At 42.3% G+C, this 21,696-nt stretch overlaps 1 protein-coding gene across 15 annotated transcripts in view; it reads left to right on the top strand.

Moving 5' to 3' along the window:
- Nucleotides 1–21,696, top strand: part of myo9ab (myosin IXAb) — a 150,664-nt gene that overhangs the window by 17,018 nt on the left and 111,950 nt on the right. The window lies entirely within an intron of this gene.

Raw genomic sequence — 21,696 nt, 5'->3', positions numbered from 1 at the left:
CTATACAGCTTGGAGTAAGACAACATGCATGAAGAGGATGATGTGGACAAAATACTCATTTGCCTAATAATTCTGCACTCCCTGTATTGAAGATTGTCTGAGTTCAGCTTTAGACAGGTGAGAGGTTCAGTTATTCCCAAGGGACTAAACTTGGGAATGACTGAAGTAGGGAAGTAGAGCTAATTTGAGACAATCTAATCTGAAGTGGTTCAAGCATCTGTGATGTTCCTGGTCCCCTCCTAGGTCAGGTGTCTCTTTGGTAGTATAGGAATGACTCTGTATTCCTAAAGCTGGAGGTGGTTGCTGGGGGTGAAATGCTCCACATTTCCTTATTCCAGCTTCTCAAAGTTTGTTTTTTGTCATGAATGATGGGGATATCCCACACTGAAAAAAGCCTAGCCTAGATGTATCATTCCTTTCTTCATGAGGTTTGTCTGGAACTCAGAGTCCCACTGGAACTTAGCCCTGTTGTTTTCGACCCCCTTTGGTGGTCTCCCATAAGGAGTTGGGGACTTCTAGTCCATATGCACCACATATGTTCCTGTCTGGTTTCCCAACCACTTAGTTATGCTTCTCAGTGTATGTGTCTCACCTTGCATCTTACATTGTGCTGCTATGTTGTGGATGGTCTCTGGAGCACCATTGCACAGTCTGTAACTTGGGTCCTGTTGGTTTTGATAGAGTTCTGCCTCTTTGGATCTGCTGCTTAGGGTCTAATCTTGTGCCGCCACATCAGAGTCTCTGTGCTGTCCTTTAAGCTGTCCTTTATTAGGATTTCTTCATCTCGGGCCCTTCCTCTGTCGATTGTATATCCCACACAGGTGGTTGGTCATCCATGAGAGTTCCTCCTCCTGTTCCTCATCACTGTCTATCTCCAGTTGCTTCATCCTGATGTTATTTGTGAACGCTCCAAGTCCCTGTATTTCTTGCTCTCCCTCTTTCAGTTGCTCATAGAGCCTCAGAGTGCTGGACTTCACGTGGAGACCTCTGTGCATTGTCAGTTTTCATATGTTGTCATCAGTGGTATCCATCTACTCCTGTGACCAGCTTATTATTCCAGTTGGGTATCTGGGTTCCTTTTGGCCTGTGGGATACCCAGGTACTTGTAGCTGCACTGTATCTCTGCTATTATATATTTCCAGTTGCTCCAACGCTGGTGGATGCTGGTGAGATGGATCAGTGAGTCGATGTCTGGCTGATGGTCACTCCACTCCTGAATCTATATCCATATCTACTGTTAGTGCTGGGCTGGTTTAGGTGATTGAGGCAGTGCTCAGGTTGGCCTGCCTGGCCTTAGAGTCCTAGTACTGTTCTGATAACCACCTTTGACCCTATGGGGATATTTGTAATCTGTTTCTGAGCTGTGTTCATGTATAGACTTATGCCTATTCAGGTTGGCTGAAATGCCTGAGAGGAGCTTCCACGTTGTGGAGAGGCAGGTAATTGGCCAGTAGTTCAATGGCATCTTACCCATGTAGAGATCCTTTATGATCAGGATTGTTCTGCCCTGTGTTATTTCTGCCTGGATGAGTACCTGCTGTTAGGAGCCCCTTGTTTTGAGTCCTGTTTGGCTTTGTCAGCTATTAGGCCTAGATTATATCAGGTCCTGGTGCTGCACATCCTTCTTATAATAACTTCCATCTATGGGCTAACCCCAGCATAGTGGAGCCTACCCAATACCCGCCTGTAGGATATGTTGTAGTGGCAGCCATAATAGATCTTTATGATGCACTTATACAGCATAATCAGTTCAGGGTATGATAAGAAATTGTTGTTATTTGTACCCTGATAGGAACACAGCTGCTTTAGGTGCAGGAGGATACTGAGGGTAAACTAAAATCTCAACATGGCTGTGTCTGTTGATGATTTGCATTTGTTTTCTGCAGCACATCTTGACGTAGTCTGTGGCTTTATTTACCTCGAGTGTGTCTGTGTCTGCTGAATGTGGTGAGAGTTTGTGGTTACACTTTAAGGGAAGTGTAGAGAGCTTTGTCTGTGTCTGTTTTTGTCTCGCTGCTCTTGGCTGGTACAGAAAATGAATATACTCAGGTCACACTTGCAGACTGCTAAAGGCAGATGTTACTAGTTATTCCTCTTTTTTTTTTTTCTTGCTTTACGCTGTCTTTCAATTTGGGGGGAGAGGAAAAATAAGAGTGACGATGCAGTGAAACGTAAACTTAAAAAAGAAAATGTTATTATACCTTTAAATTGCACACTTCATCCCCCCTCCTGAGTGAGGAAACAGACTATCTGTTTCACCATCGCATCCATACGTGATTTATTGATGAGGATGTAATAGGCTTCTTTGTTCCCAGAGAGGATTCACACACGTCTTTTGTATTATTTATATTAAAGCGTGAAAATTCACAGAATGTGGCCACATGTTTAGATTTTTCAATGATGTGTTTCAGTCATGCCAATGATATTTTTGTAAGTGTTAAATTGTCTGTGGTCCCACCCTGTTTTCTAAAACGTGCCCTGAGGCCTTGTGGGAGATGCATTTTGGCCTGATGGCTGCATTCTTGGGACTAAATTGAGTGTACATAATCCCACGTCACTGATATAGCCACAAACGCACACATGCACACACTCTTAACAGCGCTCGTGTCTGCCCTCAGGGGCTCTGCGTAGGAAGCAGACTGGTGGCTGATACTGCAGACGGACCCTCGGCCGTCCCTGCAAACCTCTGCTCTTTAAAATGTCATAATGAATGTGATCTGTCTAAATGCTAATAATCTAAAATAGCTGGCGGCCATGAAGCCTTATTACAGTATTAAAAAATGTGTTTGAACATCTCTGACATCATCCTGTAGGATTTGGCAGAAGCTGTAGAGTAATTTGATGCTGTTTTTCGTTTTTTTTCTGTTCTCTCCTCTTTGGCCTTAACTGCCTCTTTTCTTTTTTTTCCCCCTTGTAGCTGACATAAAACACATATGTGGGCTACAGGCGACGTGAGCATTTTCAAAACATCCTCTGAGGAGTTTTGGAGGACAGTCCGGAGTCGCAGGAGCGAACAGAAAGCTGCGAGTTTGTCACATAGTTTCTGCTTCTGGGCTCTAATCCTCTGAGGATCCAGTTCCTCCGTTTGATGGTCATATCTAATCTGTACAGGATTGGTCTCGGGAGGGCACACAGGGTGACTGAGACACAGCTGCTGCTATGGTAACCTCGTGGCCCAAGGATAGTCACTGGGCATTTGGTTTCAGGAAAAACTGAAGGAGATGTAATTGAAGCATTTCTGTATCTCAGTCAATGAGGACATGATTTTTGGGTTTGGTTGTTGTGATGTGGCAAGACAGTGACATAAGAATGAGTCCTAGAAGCTGGAAATAAGTTATCATTACTGTACTTCTGGTTCTCTCAACTCTTTAGTCATTTTTTCAGTGGGTTTGTGGTTGGATGTATAAAAGAAGGCAGACAGTTCACCCAACATTTGTTTTACGACATGAAATATGTCAATAAAACCTCACTTGTGCCCAAACGAGAAGATAGGCACATGCATTATCATCATGGCGAGCATATAGGCTTAGTGGTGTTGACCCTGCAGTCATGTGACCTTGCTGTTGTTAGTTTATATCCGAACATTAGAGTTTAACCTCCGGTGATATCATTGAAAAATCATGAAAGTGGTGTTTATCAAGATTATCTTATTGAACAAAATCTGTGTTTTCTATAACAATAACAATCCATAGGTTTTAGATTTTGTTGGAAAAATCTGGTTGTCTTGAAACCAAAGAAGCATAAAAATGAGCCTCAAAGCCCTTTTGACATCAGAGGATCTGTTTATAGTTTTGGATATTGCATTTAAAAGATATTAATCGCATTTGTAGTCTTATTGAGAATTTTGTGTGCACCTGTTCTTCAGTATCAATCTGTCTTTGAAGGACAGTTTAAGACTGTACTTCTCTGCTTGAGGATCTTTAGGATTTGATAACTACAGCATGTGCTGATCTCGTTGAGCTAAGACCTTGATTTATGACCCTATTTAGAGTTATCTTCGCCAAAGACCCTTTTGTGGTCCCACGTTCGCCTCCAGGGTCAAAACATACCGCTGACTCTCTTTTGACACGTCATCCGTTTTTCAATGATAGGACGCAGCGGAGCGTTCAGTGGCCAGAGGTCTTCGCTTAATAATACAATCGCTCGGTCCACAAAGAGGAGCTCCACATTCAGTTGGTGTTGTCGCGCCATTACTGTTATACAGTTAATTCTAACACTATTGGCTTCAGTGTGAGTGAAAAGGAGAAGGAAGATAGGTGAGAATATCAGAAATATTTCATTATTTTCTAAAACCCCAAGAACTCTCCCTCTTCAGCATGTTGTTGCATGTCTTAAAAAGTCAAATGTCACTCATCCTGTCAATCCTTAATGTAGTAATTGTCGCTATAAAGGATAAACTGTACAGCCATACCTTTGTAAAAATTGTAATTCATTCTCCCTATTGTGCCAAAAGAGTGAAAAAAAATCTAATCAAATCATCATCAGAATTGTTTTAAACTGTGTTGAAGGCCTGTACAGTACTGATGGGGCAGAACTAAGCAATGGCCACTGTCACGGGTCGCAACAATAGGACCCAAAAGCTTTGAGACAGGCAGGATAACTAAAAGCAAGCCCTTTATTATGGCTGGTACAAAATCCACAGAATACAAAAGTCCACAGGAAAAGGAAAGCAGGTTCCAAACAAAGTAGACAGGAACACACTGGGAGGAAAAACGGACAAAAGGCGGGGTTTAAAATCTCACACGTGAGGTAATCAAGGTAAGTGGACGCAGGAGGGTCATGGGACACAGCTGAAACGAATTAAAACAAGAAGCAAGGAAGTACTACAAAACTGAATACTAACCTAAGAGGAAGATTTGAAAAGACACAAAAGGATGTCGTGGAAGTTTTGAATAAACTAAAACATCAAGACTCAAATGTAACTGTAAACGCCAACCACTGCATGGAATATCCGTCCATGCATTTCCGACAGACCTCCCTCACCCTGGCCACCTTTTCCAGCTCCTTTCCAAGCCAGCTGAGTGATATAATCTCTCCAGTGAGTAGAGATTATATATGTGAATCTTAAATGACGAAGCTCCTCACTATCTCTAAGGGAGAGCCCAGACACCCAAAAAGCTGAACAAACTAAGCAGTACTATTTTTTTTTTTTTTTTTTTTTTGTCACATGTACTGTATCTTTTTTTTTTTAAATAGAAGTGACCCCAAGTGCTTTAGAGACAGGTCACATTTACCTGCCAGATCCAGAAAAACCCAGCTGAATGGTTCAAAGGGGTGTTTTTGTTTTGTTGTGTTCGTTAATTATTGTGGAAAGTAAAAATGACAGTGATTTAGTTGTCATGAAAATTAGTTCAGAATTGGCAAATTAATAATGAGTCATCTCATAAATCATGACACACTGCTCTCCAATACATAAGGTTAAAAAGAATCGGTATTGGTATGGGCAATACTGGCCCTGTATTTACTTGGTATCACCAAAACTTGTGGTATCACATGCTGAGATCAGGGCTCCGCTGTAAGATTCCTCTCACTGTTGTGACAGATGAGAATCTAAAAATCGTTTTACTGACTTTTAGAGATTTGGAACCTTTTTTATTTTTCGTTTTGTTTTTCACGTTCACATTATTTGTCTTTCCCCCATCATCTCTGCAGAGTAGCTTGAGTCAACTGAGTTCTTTTAGATTCAGAGCCCTGTGTTGTAATGAAGGGTTAAACCAGCCGTGGAGCCTATGTTAGAGCCTCATTATTATCTGTCATTACCCCACAGAAATCTGTCTCTTCTACTTGCTTTTGTCCACTCTCATGTCTGTGTGACCTGCTCCAAGCACCGCGGCATCAGAGATAGTGGTGCTGGTTTTCAAGGAGGCTTGATAAATTAGGCCATCCTGTAGCTCGAGACTTGAGCTTCCAGGGATTTACTATCCAGTGCTCATGCAGGCGAGAAACAGTGAAGTTTAAGAGGAGGATGTGCTAATCTTCTGTACATTTGAACAGATTGTCACAGGAAAATGATTCATGTGGAGGGAGGAGGCAGAAAACTCTGTGGCTGAAAAATCCCTGAAGCAGAAGTGAAAGTGACCACAGTGCAGTGTTTTCCCCTCAGCCTCTTATCGTGTCATGTTTCACCCGAACGAAAAGGGGACCTTGAACCATCTTCCGCTTTCTCTAATTGGATAGTCATTTCCTTTTGGATTTCAGGGTGAGAGGGAGGGGCGCGCTGACGTGGTTGAATGAAAACTGAGAGCCGAAGAGAAACCTCTACTACCGAGAACGAGCGAAAAACAGAGGCCCAGCTGATGTGAGCGACCGAACGCGTACAGCAGCAAAGACCTCACACTGTTATTGTGTTGAGCCCTGGTTGAATTTGCTGAAACGCAAGGTCTGGGTCACACAATAGAGGTGGGACTGGAGCAAACAATGCAGGCTTTTCCTCAGAAAACAAATCAAAACGTCAAACAGACAGTTCTCGGAAACTGCAGCACCACTTAGCTGCGCACAGTGCTCGGTTTCCCCTTAATGAAACACCGTATTTTCTTGCAGCTCTGCTTAAAAAGCGGCCATTCAAAACACATTGTCACCTTTGCTTTCAGAGCTCCTGCAGGATGTCAGAGGTCGCTGCTGTGTTTGAGGGCCACCTCATCATTCGGGTGAAGCGTTTACAAGGTCATAAACAGAGTTTGTTCAAATTCAGACATCTGGTCGAGGCGCATTCTTCTTATTTTTGTCCTGTAAACTGGGATTTTTGGACGACCTCCTCTTCCCTTCCCTTTACAAACATGAACTCTGCCTCAGGTTGGATTAAGGCCCAGACAGCAATAATGCTAAACATGGGGCTTAGAAATCTCCCATCTCCCTGAGAATGTGTTGCATATTGTCCACTTTTATCCACTGTTCTTAACCTGTGGATCTTTAAAATATATCCAACTTCTTTCATAAAATGTTCTTTACATTTTATCTGAAGTCCGAGGTTTTAAGTGGATTGACCTTGTACAGCTGATGCATCAGCCATCGCTCTTCCGCTGTCCCGTCCTTGCTGACTGTAGAGAACATGACCGTTCCTCTTCCCGTCAGAGGAATGACACTCTTCGAAACCCGATTGCCATAGTCAGTCTCCTGACTCATAGTGGCAGACGCCACGTCCCCTGAAGCCTCCTGTCTTCTTCATCTGTTGCGTCCTATCAAGGTCATCTTTGTGCCTCTACGTGCTTCAGTATGTGTACTCCGTGTCCTTCTTCTTCTTTTTTTTTTTTAAAGAAACAAAAGAGGAGTTGATAATCGTTTATAGGGCTGGGCCATATCATACCGTTCACGGTAATACTGTTTATTATGTTGGGCAATGATAAAAAAATCTAATATTGCGATAGAATGTGGGTAAAACACGCATGAGCAGTGCCTTTGTTTTCATACGCACATGGCGGAAAAAGCATGCGACGGAGAATGAGAAGGGCGAAAGCGGATCGTTGAATGAAACGGATGAACCAGAATTGGTTTGTAAAAATGCTGCAACTTCAGTGGTGTGGAACTGGTTTAGCTTTCGTCCGTCAGATACACAACAAAGCACTATTTTTGGTAGAGCATGCTAGCGGGCCGTCGTTATTACCGTGTTTTTTGGAAAATACGGCACACTTAAAATCAATCCTTTGATTTTTCTGAAAATCGACAGTGCCCCTTATAATCCCGTGTGCCTTATGTATGAATTCTGGTTGTGTTTACTGACCTCGAAACGATTTTATGTGGTACACGGCGCTCGAAAATCTGTCAAATGTTTTCAGTACGACTTTGCTAAGCTACGAAGCCTGCACCGCTTGATGGATTGTCGGAGCATTACGGCTATCGTAGGCAGGCGCCTCGCGGAGTGATACGTACTGTGCTTCAACATAATATTACCGTATTGTGTGTGTATAACCTCTTTTTAAGTTTTGTGGATATTATACATGGTTATGCTGAGGATATGTCGGCCAGTTTCCACTGGAAATGCCTTTTGGTTAAACTGTCAGCAAGGAATTTGCATTTGCACTGTTAAATTTTTATATAACTTTAATGCACATAAAAAACAGCTGCTTGTTTAAGTGAAAATACATTGATGGGTTTTTTTTTGCACTAATAAAGTTGTGGAGTTGTAAAGTATTTTGTCTAGTGTCAATTATATCGTCAGTTATATCGTTATCGCAAATTTTCAAATGTATATCGTGATAAATATTTTTGGTCATATTGCCCTGCTCTAATCCTTAATCAGTCCAGTTCTGAGTGGTGTCTGAGTACTTGTAGGGAAATTGCTTGGTGGGGCTGTTTTGTTGCAATGCTTCCAGATGGGCAGATAGGTTGACTCACTGCAGCTTTATGCAACTCTATGAAATTGTAATTGTTCATATCAACATTTTTAACTATCATCACTTTTAGTTTGAATAGTAAAAAATAGAAATGCTGGGTTCTGGAGTATTCCAGTTTTGTAAGTGCCAAGCTGTGAAACTTGTATTTAATGTATTTAAGTGTTTCTACGTTTTTAATCATTTTCAATCATCAATCATTTAATCTTTCTTTTTAGTTTTTCCATCTATTTTCTTCTGCTTATGCAGTTTTGGGCTAACAAAAAAAGATAAAAAGACAAAACCACTCAAGCTCACAGCCATGGAGAATTTAACCCAACCCTATTGACTGCATGTCTTTGGACTGGAATACCTGGAGAGAACCCACAAAGACATGGACAGAATGTAAAAACTCCACAAAGAAAGGCCCTGGCCTAGTGCTGGATTCAAACCCAGGACCTTCTTGCTGTGACCATGAGTTTTTGGTATCATAGACATAGAGCCAATGCTCCTCTGTACTTCAAGGAGCTCATTGAGGTGGTCCAGCCATTGGGAACATGGTTAGGATGTCTCCTGGGCACCACCCTGTGGAGATTATCCACATACTACAAACTGGGAGGAGACCCCAGGGGAGGCCCAGAACTCAGTGGAGAGAATATTTATCTAATCTTGCCTGGGAATGCCTCGGAATCCCCCAGGAGGAGCTGGAAACTGTTGCCATGGAGAAGGACGTATGGAATAGCCTGCTGCCACCGCAGCACGACTGTAAAGGGTGGCTGATAATGGATGGATGAATGCATGGGTTCTTAAAGGTATTTGTCTCTCACAGTAAATGTAATCTGGCAGCGAAACCGCCAATCAGGAAGCGAGGCCGTAACCGAACGCTTTGATCTATCAAAAGGAGACTTGGTGCATGGACTCGGGATTATTTCAAAGACGACTTAAAACATTGTGACATTTGTCCCACTGGTGGTGTTGTAATAATTAATAAGAAAAAGAAAGATTTTTCCCTAATTGTGCTTCCAGGCTTGCTTTTAAGACGACTACATTAACAGTAACATGGTGACTGCACCCTGCCTGAACTGCTCCGGCCCTTTTCGTCACCGCTCGCAGCAACATTTCAGCGCTGGTTTATTTCCTTCTTGGATAATTAAAAGCTGAAGAATGCCAGCCTTATCCTTTTTTAAGGTTAAACCCCCGATCAAAGAGAACGCAGGCCTCAGAGAGACAGTTAGGGAAAACTAACATGTGTTCTAACAGGCGACATGTCATTTCAGATCGCAGAAGCTTGAGAGCCGCTGTCAGAGGCAACGTCCAAAATGTGGGCGCAAACATGCAATTCAACATCCCCTCTGCTGATTGTCAAATGCCGTCTCTGGTTTGAAAGACATGCTACTGGTAATGTTTGTGGCACCCTTGTTTTGCTGAGCTTTGCCTTTTTTTTTCCTCCCTGGCTGTGTGGTGATCGGTGTCGTGTTTCAGCCCACTTTTATTGGAGTGCTGCGGACCCCTTCATCTCACAGCTACCACATCCATGGCGACTGCATATACACATGCATGCACTCACACTTGAGAATGCACAAAAAATACACGCATTAGCTGCTGACCTATTTTTGTCTGTCTGCCTTGAAGGTGTGGCGGGCTGTTGCCCTGAAGGCAAAGTGACAGAGCTGCACATTAAGCAGGTGATTGTTTAGGCTGAACAATCACTTTACCTGTCGGGCTGCGCTGTGAGTTCATTCATCTATGAGCTTCATTCATCTGTTCAGCAGATCGGAACACAAAAGCTTATGAGAGCTTTTGTATCCAAAAGTGTAGTTCCTTGTTCTCTGGCAAACAAACGCACACATCCTGCTGCCTGTGGCATCTTTGGTTCTTTCTGGTCCAGCGCTATAAGAGCCATTATTAGGGCCAGGCTTGCTTTGCTTTGATCTCCCCAAAACGCCACGGCCTCACCATTTATTACTGTGCAGAAATTATGCATGAGGAACAGTCTGTCCACGAGCATTACTCAGCCCGAGTCCCCCTCCTTTCTTTTTTTTTTTTTTTTTGTATGACTGGAAAGTAGCAGAAGGAGGACGGAAAAAAAGGCGGTTTTAAATTAAGAGTTAAAAGAGGCCAGCATCCTTTGAGGCCATTTAATTGACTGACATTTTACATCCCAGACCTTTTATGGACACTCCTAAACAGGCCAGCTCGAAGTGAGTAATGCAGGATGATGTTAGGCCTGCCGTACACTCTGAATATCTCTGGTCTTAATGCTTGCATTTAATTTAATGGAAACTTCTCATACTGATGTCCTAGCCTAACCCGTTTTGTTCGTTTGACATTTAGGGCTCTGCAGCACAGATAAAACAAAACAACCTGAGTTCATCTGAGCATTGACTTTTTTAAAAAGAAAAAATGCGGACAACTAATGCACAAAACGGAGGGAGAGGATGGAGGATGGTATTGATTGTCGTCCTGCGGACACAAATCCCAGTACAGAGCAGTAAACAGAGGTGGAAACTGGAGGATCAATGAGGTATGATGGAGCCATTAGTGACACGGTGACCCTGTGAGGGGAGACGGCGTTCTTGTAGCATTGTTTGAAAAGTGGGAATATTGATGATTGGTAATTGCGCCGTGGGCTGCAGCTGATGGTACCTCTGTGGTCAGTCTGTTGACATCTCAGACGCCCGTTTCCTCGGTTGTGTTGAAGCGAGCCCGTCTGCTGGTCCGGCTCACCTTATTAAGTTCTTCTCTTTCATTTTCCACAGCTCTGCGGCGTCCAGCAGTTACTCAGCATTAGCTCCTCTGAGTGGTGCTTGGCTGACCGCACCCTGAGAGCCAAAACTGTGGGCAGATTGTCTCGCGTTCTGATGAACAAGTCCAGGGCACAAGCAGCTTTAATGCAAATAGACTTGGAAGGGGGGTGTTTTCTCTGGCCTCACTCAGGCTGTGGGAGAGAAATACACACCAATCTTACCCCCGTCTTCTCCTCAAAAGTGCTTTTATTCAGCACAGCAAGCTGATATTAAAGCTTGGACCTTGGACTAATTGGTTCAAATCTGTGTTATAACTCTTTTCCCACCCTGTTTATTTGACTTTTTATTTTTCTACCTTTTTACAGATGTCTTACATTTGCTAATTTACTCACTTAATCACTTGAAATTTGGAGTTAAATGAGCTAAAATGTTTTTGTACAGACATTTATTTTTATTTATTCATTTATTTTGGGTATTCCCTGATTTATTTTGTTTTTGTCTTTTTTGTATACTGTAAAATTCAATATACATGACTTTTTTGAATAGGTCTACACTCAGTTTGGAATAATGAGACTGGATTACTGGAGGAAGGAAAATGAGGGAAGATGTAAAGGAACAAGAAAGACAGGGAAGAAGATGGAAATAGGCAAAAAGAGATGAGGAGGCCAAGGAAAAATGGCAGGAAGGATGAAAGGAGGTGGAAGCAGGAAAGGAAGAAAAGAAGGATGAAAACATGGAAAAAGCATGAAGTCAAAAAATAAAGCAAGGAAGAAGGGAGTAGGCAAAGGGAAGTGAAAGAGGAAGGAAAGGAAGAGAAGGGGTGAAAGGAGGGGACGAGCAAGAGGGAAGGAGGGGAGGAATAAGAGGGAAGGACGGAATGATGCGAAAAGAGGGAAAGGAGGGAGAAGATGGGAAGGAAAAAAAGAGAAGATGTGGAGGGCAGGTGAAGAGTTAAGTTAAGGTAGGATGAAAAGAGAGAGAGATGGGAAGGAGAGAGAGAGGAGGAAGGAAGGAAGGAGTGAAAACAAAAAAAAAAAAATTGTAAAAAGGATGGAGGCAAAAAGGAGGAGAAAGGAGTAGGCAGAGGGAAAAGGTAGGAAAAGGTGAGATTAGAGGGAATGAAGGAAAGAAGGGTGTGAATGTAGCAGCTATGAAATCACATGAGTTGTGTAACAGTTGTGCCCTCCGTTTTGACCGATGACTGTATCGTCATTGGTTTTGACAGGTTTTTTTTTTTTTTAAGGTGCTAACCAGTAACGTCCTGTGAACACATTTATCCACCCGTGTTGATGTTTGAGGTCCCACATTAAATGACATAACGCACACAGACCCAAACCACTCCGACATCTGTCTGTCTCAGGCCAGTTCCTGTCAGTCATCTTTAGTGTAAACCTGAGGCAGTCGGCCTCCAGCACACTCCCCGATGGTGGAGGTCGACATTTTGTCTCTGCTCGCTGATCAATAGCGACTCGCTTGCTCATCACTTATGGAGTCATAGGCGTCTCCTGGGGGTTGGTTAGCTAGGAAGAAAGAGCGAAAGATGATACTGGCTCTTTGGCGAGCTTATGTAGCGGGTTGCAGAACACATTAAAATAAAAGATTTCTTCACATAGACTCACATTTATAATTTTGCTGGTTTACAGCTCACTCTGCTGCCTTTTGAAATAAAAAAACAAAACAGTACTACTATTGCTGCTCTCACTGCTCTGTGTGCCAACATACACACCAGACATGCACAAAAACATCACATTGGGAAAATCGTGACGCTCAGATGCTAATTGATTTCAATTACCATGTTACCATGGCAACAGAGAATCACAGTTAATGTTTGATTGCAGTAAGAAGCGGGGTCTTCAATCAATAGAGCTCCCCATTGCGGCTCCATTAAAGTGTGTGTGTGTGTGTGTGTGTGTGTGTGTGTGTGTGTGTGTGTGTGTGTGTCATGTTTTACTAATGTTGTGGGGACCTGCATTTGTGCTCACACTATGGGGACAGAACACAAAAAATTAAAATAACTGAAAGTGAAGACGTGTTACAAAGTGAGGGTATGGTTTGGGAAAAGAGCAGTAGCAAGAGTGCTGTGATGGGCTTTTCACGACGTTTCAAAGAGGGTGATGTTTCTGTGCTAGTAGGTATTGCTTACATTGTAGACAATGAATGTAAGTTAATGGAAGGTCCACTGAAGGCATGGATACATGACTGTGTGTGTTGTGTGCCAGGAGAAGGGCGGATGGGCTGAGATGATGTCATCCCCCAGTGGGAAATCTAAGAGTGGAGAGAGAATTCTGCATTTTGAAAACATGCCACTGCTGACTGTGGCACCTTTATGTACAATATCTGCAGTATTTCCAATAACTTTAGATCTGTCTCTGACTTTGCTGTCATAGTATTTTGGCACCACTCCCTTTTGCCAGTTTGAAGGGTTTGCAGTCTTTCACCAGCATTTCACTGGGGTTCAGGTCCAGATTTTAACTCGGTCTGCACTGAAGTTTAATTGAATCCTTTTTGAGGTGTTCAGAAGTGGCCAGATCGCCCTGGATAAATAAAGGATGGTGACCTATTTGTGCTTGGGATCATTCTCCTATTACATTGCACTTGAGCTTCAACCCATAGAGTGTTGACCAGATCTTCTGCTTAACATGAGAAAGTCCTGTTTCTAGCTCAGTGCAGTGTAGAAGTGGCGTCTTGCACCCCCCCCCCAAACACACACACACACACACACATACAGTCCACAAGCCTCAGAGTGCTTCGCTAACTGACTCGGCACTGTGTGCATCGGTTTCTGGCAGATGTTTGTGTCTGTGTGGGCTCAGTTCCTGTGAGCTCTGCTGGCTCACTGGAATTCAGGAATTCACACACACACACACATAGGGCGATTATTATTAAGCTTTTTTGCTTTTTTTTATTTCAACCTTTAACTTTCTACGGAAAGTTGCCTGAACACATTTTTTGTTCTGCAGTAACTCTCTGCGTCACATTTGTGCTTAAAGTAAACACTAAACGGGAGGAACACGACACTCAGTGTGAGATGCCTTGTTAAAAAGTACGACACAGATCTGTGTCTAAAGGTGAAAGTTTTTCTATTTGTTCAGTTCTGCAACAGTTTAAAGTTGGGCAAAAAACCCTGGCGCCTTTCACAGAACGTTTGACGAGTCTTGCACAAATTTCAGCACATTGTAGACTTGATTAAGAAGTCAATTTCAACTGGATTTGGAACAATCTTTACTCAAATTTATCCGATCCTAACATGCATGTCTCCACACAGAAAGGCCCCGGACTGGATTATTACTAGGAGCCCACAGCGCTAACCACCAGTACAAAAGTGATTTCTTTTAAGTATAAGATTTTCATGCATGTGGTGTTTATCAGTTATTTTTTTCCACCTGCATATATACTGACACTCTTTAGCACCTCTGCAGATGCAGATTTGATGAGTTTCTGTCCAAATAAGCAGCTGTTGATACACACAGAGTGAAAAAGATGATTATCTTCCTCTATCTTCCTCAGATGTTGCAGGAATTCAAAATAGCAGCTTTGCGGTAGCAGATATAAAATCCTGACCTTTAAAATGTCAGAATTTCAGGAACTGAGAACAAGAACTGTTTGAATCTCTGGCTTCAAACAGCAGGGTTTGAAAATGATTCGTGAGCCCTAGATTATTATTTTTTGAAAACTTGTGTAGGTTGAACTTTCGATATATTCTTTTACATTTTGTTGAGGACAATAATAAGGTGTGGTCCTCATCTGAGGTGATGCTTTGGGAGTGTGTGTGTGTGTGTGTGGGCTAAGCTTGCTATGATACTGTAGATCAAGAGTGAGCCTGCTGAGAGTAACACTGTGCCTGCAATCCTTAAATGATCTTCAGTGACGAGTGATCCTGGCTTGGAGAGTCTGTGTGTCTGTAAGGAGGCAGAAAAGACTTGATGTGCAGTCACAGTTCAAAGTATAATTAAACCCTGTAGTTCCCATTCTTCCACTTGAGTTTTATTAGCACAGCACTCAGTTTTGGGACGGGTAAGAGTGCACCTTTTGTGTTGAAAGATTGTACGTTAAGTGTGTTTATGTGCGTTAACGGTGCAGGGGGACTACTGAGGTCTGATGTTTATTGCTGGTGTATTGGTGAGAACCGACTGTGGGAGAGGAGTGGGTGTTACTGTTTAGACCTGCAAGACTAGTTGAGCTTCTCATCTCCATTTAATATCTTGGATGTGTGCCTGCCGTTCCTGGCAGGTTTCTCAAACTTTTCTGTGATCCTGAAGACTATCCGACTCCTGTAGTGCCTTCCTTGCAGCAGCACAGTAATTTATTTGCTACACTGCTGATGTAAAACAGTTCTTATTCCAGTTCCCACACATTTGGAATTTAGTTGCAGTGTTGGGAGGAGGCTGGGTGCGCACAGGCGCATGGGAGTGCAGATGTGAACGAGCAAATGTAGCTGCAGGTTCATAAACTTATATAAAAATTGGTTTATATTTGGCTGTATACAAGATGGAAGCTGTATCTGCAGGTGTGAAAATATGAAGCTAGTGCAGATGTGTTTTAAAACTGCAATCTCTCTAGTGTCCAGCAGGGGGACGATCCTTTGGCTGCAAAAAGACATTAGATGTATGTAAATCTATGAGACAAGAACTCTACTTATTACTTGAATTATGAACTTGGCAAACATTTTACTCATGATGTCGTGGTCTCAGTCATTCATTTCAACTCTTCCTAAACACAATGTGATGTTTATTTTGTTAAGTAGCGTCCCATTTAGACAAGCTAACTGATTATAACACATGTAGCACAGTCATGAACTTTTCCAGACATCACCCGACAGAGGTGTGTGTAAGAACGCAAAGGAACATTGAACATTAGCTGGTCTTTGGCCTGATGTTTGACTGTGCTGATATGTGAATAGTAGAGCTGGGAAACACCACAATATTTCTCTCAGGTTTGGCTAATATTACGATTTTGAACATTTTGTTTTCTTTTGTTACTCTGGCTGTTACGGTAACATCTATTGCACCTTTTTTTTTTTAACTGCAAATTATGTCCTCAAAGTTAAACTTTAACAGTATCTACTTTATCCAAAAGGAAGATATTTTTGCTGAGCCCTGAGAGGAGTTTTTTGTCTCCAAACGTAGCGGATAATTCATAAATGTGCTGGCTCCAAGTGTGCTATTGTTGTGTGCTACACAGAAATTACTTGATGTGTAAAAAATGCTAATGGCAGTATGTAACAGTGTGATTCAAGGGTGTATCTGCATTGTAAGAAGATCTTGGTGTGCAGCGTTCTCTTTTCAGTGAGATCCGTCTCTAATTTGTCACATCTGTTTCCAAAATTCAAGATGGCTACTTTTCTACAGTACACAGTCTGTTTTAGCAACCAGCCAACACATGTCATATTACAGTAAAGTAGCAATCTAAAGTGTCCACTTAGCATCTAATAAGTGTTATTCTACCCTCTATCAGGTCAAATAACATCATATAAACTGTGGTGCACCATAATTGCTCTCAAACAAGGATGCACAGCATGTGTTATGATGGGTAACAATTTGAAAAAGAGATGAAGCTTCCAGCAGTTTTGTCTGAAATGTTGTTTTTATTTTGCCATCAGACAGACAAACAAATATGTAGACTTATATTTTGCATTTATCAAATGGATTGCACAGGGTATAATTTAGCACACAACATTTGACTTAAGAAGATTTCTAATAATCTGCCTGAAGTCAATAAAGCCCGAGGCAAACGTTAATGTTGACCATATTTCAACTCAAAAACAAATAAATGGGTTTAATATGATTCTAATGCAACAGCTAATGGATATTTGCAGCCGCACTGCACACTTGTCAACATCATTGAAGAGATGGCGCTATGGTTTTATGGGAAGTCATAGTGGATAATAACTCGGCAAACAATGTTTGAGAGTACCCGAAGTCTTTTTTTTTTTTTTTTAAGGGACGCAAACAACAAACCTAGAGTGTTATTCAAGCGCATGAAGTCAAGTTATTTATTTATTTAACAAATGCAATTCCATTAATATTTACAGCTAAATATCTTTAGAATTATATTTGCTTGTACACAGCAACCCGGCATCATTAGCTTTCTCTTTCCTTTAGAGCTGAAACAAGTAGTCAGTTAGTTCATCTCTATAAACAGAAGCCTGCACAATCAATAAGACAGGGATTCATTTTTGCTTTGTGAAAGTGCAAATACTGAACAGTCACAAGAAGACCTGAAGAGGAATTGCAGCTATAGTCTGAGCTTTGAGACTATAGCTCAAATATATCTTTCAGCACTGTATGGAAACGGGGCGTGGAAATCATAGGGATTAAATGCAAGTAGAAAACTGGTTTAGATGTCCGGTGGCTTCACAGGAAGCCGGAAAATCCTGGCTGTTACCTCAGAGGCTGATTCTTCAGATAAGCCGATGGATTCCTATCCGATCAGTTAGTTAATCTGTAGGTATTTTATCAACAGTTATTTTAATAGCTGATTTTTAAATTGATTCAAAAACTAATTTTGAATTTTGGATTGGTAGGCAGATTAATCAGTTTAGGAGCTTACAGGAAATCCTTCTCCTTTTTTTCACTACTTTCTGTCAGTCTCCTTCTCTTTAATTATCTATTTAGGAGCCCTGTTTTAAAACATCTGCGGTTTTCCTCCACATGCGTATCCGTGACCCTGGGCTGAACCTATCCGGCAAGTCAGATGACTTCCACGCTCTCATTAAGACATCTTCTACTCTTTCAGTCTCTCTACTTTTAAACTACAAGCTCATTTCTCCACCATGTCAGCTTACGTCCTTATCTCAACACGCTGTCAGCACTTCAGATTCAACCATGTCAAAACAAGACGTAACAGATGTTCAGCCCCGTCCTGTGCTTCGCCTTCTTTCCACCACTTTTGCTTTCTATCATCTCATCTCCTCCCTTCTCTTCCATACCCGACTTGTATCAATTTCCAGCTTCATCCATCATCCTCCTTAATTCTGTCAGCAATAGTTAGAGTAGATGTTGAACATACAGTTAAGGTCATGTCCAGCTATATTATTAAAGGCTTTTGTTTTCTAAAAGTCATCCAGTTCCTCCCCGAATGATCTCACCGCGTGCAGCTGTTCGAGGAAATGTCAGAAACGATTTTTCCATCTCCCCCCCAAAAAATGTTGGCAGCGAGGTCGCAGCTCTACCATGTGTGATTTGTGACCTTGACTAGTTACTTTGACCTTTGCACCATCCAGCAGTCTCTACCTCCTTCTGGCCAGGAGCGTCCAGTGTAACCTGCATGAACTCTCTGCAAGGCTAAATGCTGAAATGCAGGCGAACAGGTTCATTTTCTGCTCTGGAGACTTGCAGTCCGCTGACTCGGGCAAAGGGAAGCCAGTGGTATTAGCTTTCGAGGCAGCAAAGCAACACATATATATATATATTTGTGGGGCGGGGACGTCATTACCCGAAGTAGGGATTTGGATTGCCCTTTAAACTCCTAATCCACAATATCCTTTTATTTTGGTGACATCTGCAGTGTTTTTCAAACGGTATTTCCCAGCGACCACACGTCGGGAGCTGAGTTGTAGTTTTGCTCTGTTTAGGCAGCGACGTTTTCTTCTGCTGATTCCAGACAAACTGATTTTCCTTCAGGAAGCCACCTGCCAGACATCAAAGGAGATCTGCACACTTTGTTGCTCTGGGTTCACTGAAGATTTGATTTGATTTCAGTGTATTTAATTCCCTCTTCACTCTCTGCTATAGCGTTGTTTGATGTGTAAGAATGTATCGTGCAGTTTGCCAATATGGAGAAATGTGGAAAGATTCTTCAGTCTCCCCCAGGCTCCTGCGTCTCCTTGTCATCCGTTCTCATTGGGAAATCTGCATGCTTTTTGCCCTCAGTGGCTCATTTTTGGCCTGTGACAGGAAGACATGCCGACAGCAGTCATAAGTTGCTGCTTTCCAGTTTAATGACTCTCTGAGTTGGACTGGCAGCTGAGCTCAGCAAGCTGCAGAGAGCTGATGAAGACGAAGCAACTGGAGAACTGAATGAAGGCCACAGCAGCTGGGCTCAGCAGCAGCTTTACAGCGATGTGCAAGACTGTGCTTCATCTCATTGTGAATCAAACCTCTTCGTTATGCTGATAGAGTAGGCACACACTAGTCTGCTCAGTAGTTATCCAGTAAATTAAGATGTCAGACTTCTTTTTTTTTTAATGCTGTGAGCGGTGGAGATTAGAGAGAAAAGTGTGAAAGACACATCTGAAGGTTCCTTGGAGTATATGGCTGCCTGCTTCACCAGGCGAGCTAAACTGGCACATCTGCATATGTTTTTAAATGGCACTTTATATGAAATTAAATCAGTCTGGACTTGGCATCAGTAAGGATGTGCAGCAGTGACGATTCTATAGTCTTTTGGGCCTCAGGCAAAAATTCACCATTGAGCCCTTATAAGATGCTTCTAAAAATTTAATGCTAATAACATTCAATTAAAAAACTCATGTTATAGAAGTAGAATTCCTCAAAATCCATTCCCTATTCAGTGTTTACTACTTCCTTTTCCACGTGTCATTACGTCACATTTATGTGTGGCTGCATGTGTCCCGCAGTGTCTGTCCAGAGGGGGGAACTAAGGTGGGATGAACAAGATATAGCTTCTATTGTGTCTCCACATAAATGGAGGCATGCATCCACTTACTCAAAGGAAAAATAAATGTTACCATTTATGAGGTTATCCTTTGCAGAAACCTTAATAACCAACTAGTTTGTGATGAATAAATAACACGTCAGACTAAAACAATCAGCTGCCCCTCCAAGTGAGAGTCTCAATCCACGGCTGTAAACTCAAACTCCAGCTCTTGTTTTATTACAGCGCAGTGACACGTGTGCCAGTTCTCCACCTGCTCCAGGTTCATTTAGCTGACAGTGTATGTCCAACCACAGAGGAGGGAATCACTGGAGAGACATTGGAATTAAATTGACCTGAACAGTGAACTTGCTGGTAAGGAAACGTGTCATGTGAAGAGCCAGGGCTACCTTCTGAACTGAGACGGAGCCTTTAAAGTGACAGCAAAGGGGTTGGTGTCGCTCTCTTGGAGGACATAAAAATGCCAAAATGAGGTTCTAAATCTGGGTGGCCCATCCAAGTAAACTGTGTGTGTGTGGGCAGGAGGGGCTATAGTGAGGAACAGTGTAATTGCATCAACATCCATAAATCAAGCCTTGGATTGCATTTTTGCCATTATTACTCACATCGTTGTGACCACAGTGTCAGGGAACTTTAGTGTTTGTTTGTATATTTGTGTAAAAACACCAGAAATTCCCAAAAGGAAACCAGCACAGCGTACACGCACCGTGATGAATACTGACTCTATTTGCATTTCTGCATAATAGACTTGAAACTTTGACCTTCTACCTATTTGAGCAGCTCATTAGTGTCCCAGCGAGTGATTGCGTCAGTTATCTTAAGTCCCAGGCTCTCTGTCATCTCTGCCTGTCTCTCAGCTCTGCCTCCTCTGCCTTTGCCCTGTCTTTCATCCCTCACAGTTCACTTCTTTGTGTCTTACAGACACTCGGCTGTCTGTTTCCTCCTTGTTTGTCTGTGGGCTGCTGCAGACTCCTGTAGGTGTTCAAGATTACTCCAGACAAGCAGGAGGGAGAGGAAGGCCTGTCTGGAGCGCTCAAAGGGCGAGTGGCTGGCTCATCCTCTCCTCTCCTGTCTTTATCTTTCTGTGTTTGTCGGCCACATACTGTACACATAGCTCAAAGGACAACTAAAGGAATCTGTGTTGCTAACAGCCGCCCTGACAGACGTTTGACTTTGGCTGTCTGGTGCGTATTTGTTGTATCGTAGAAAAAATGGAGAAGGCATGAGAGAGATGTAGCAGATTAGAAAATTCAACCAAAAAAGAGAAAGTAAAGAATGAAGGAAACATTGAGCTGAACTGGCTCCAGAAAAGAAAAGAATAGTTAGTTAAATTAACCTTGAAGTATTTCAGTGGCTCCATCAAACGGATGCAGTCTGAACACTGTCGAGATTTCTGGCACAACTTCACCTACTTCTCAAGCGATAAAGTCCAAACTAACAACACATGTAGTGTACAGAACAACTCCAGAGTTTGACAGTAAAGCTGTTCTGTATATTATAAGTAATGCTGGAGCTTTGATTGCCCAAGGAAAAAGCAGTTACACATTTAAGTAGAGAGGTAAATATAAACCGTTACCATCAGTTAAAAATCAGGTAAAAAATGCTGTATATAAAGAGTTATATTAATCTAGTGCAGCATAGAAGTGCTATAGTCTGTTTCTGATCGTGTCCCAGACACAATATACAGTATTGTTGTTTGTGCAATTGAATTTAAAAGCGGTTTGTCTCCCAAAATCATTAATCGATGGAAGAGCACTTTAAATTTTCAAGTGTGACATTTGAAGTTTGTGTGTGTGAAAGATTGAGAGGGAGAATGGAGTCCTGTGTCCACTATCAACAGGGAAGTGGTGAATTGCACCATTGTGCTCTCATTACAGCCACTTTTGTGTGGAAGGTGGCAGCTGTTAATCTTGGCACACTGCTACAGTACTTGGATTATCACACACACACACACACACACACACACACACACACACACACACACACACACACACACACACACACACACACACACACACACACACACA

This window comes from Haplochromis burtoni, unplaced genomic scaffold (assembly GCF_018398535.1).
Source record: "Haplochromis burtoni strain Fernald_Lab_line unplaced genomic scaffold, NCSU_Asbu1 Contig_145, whole genome shotgun sequence".
In the NCBI taxonomy this organism is placed as follows: domain Eukaryota; kingdom Metazoa; phylum Chordata; class Actinopteri; order Cichliformes; family Cichlidae; genus Haplochromis; species Haplochromis burtoni.
Note: the sequence above shows the minus strand (reverse complement) of the source record. Positions and strands in the feature narration are given on the sequence as shown.